Genomic DNA, 305 nt, shown 5'->3' with positions numbered 1-305 from the left:
AATGCGCTTGTTTAGACAATGAAATAGCCAATAGGTAAAGAGAACGGCATACAAGATTTAATCAAATCAATTAGCATAGAAAGCAATGTAGTGCAATAAAATCTTATATGATCAAGAACCATTCACATAACCAAATAAGCTATTGGACATAATTAAAACACAAAAGTAATGGCATAGCATAAAGAGTTAAAGCAGTCAGCAACTATTACAAACCATAATATGTCAATCAAAGACAGATAAAGAGACACGAATAAGTCTTGAAAACAAAAACGAAAACTGAGTCCATAAAGTGTCATAAAGAAGAA

The sequence above is a fragment of the Lupinus angustifolius genome, chromosome LG20 (genome assembly GCF_001865875.1).
Source record: "Lupinus angustifolius cultivar Tanjil chromosome LG20, LupAngTanjil_v1.0, whole genome shotgun sequence".
Lineage (NCBI taxonomy): Eukaryota > Viridiplantae > Streptophyta > Magnoliopsida > Fabales > Fabaceae > Lupinus > Lupinus angustifolius.
The sequence above is the reverse complement of the archived record's forward strand: the minus strand, read 5'-3'. Positions refer to the sequence as shown.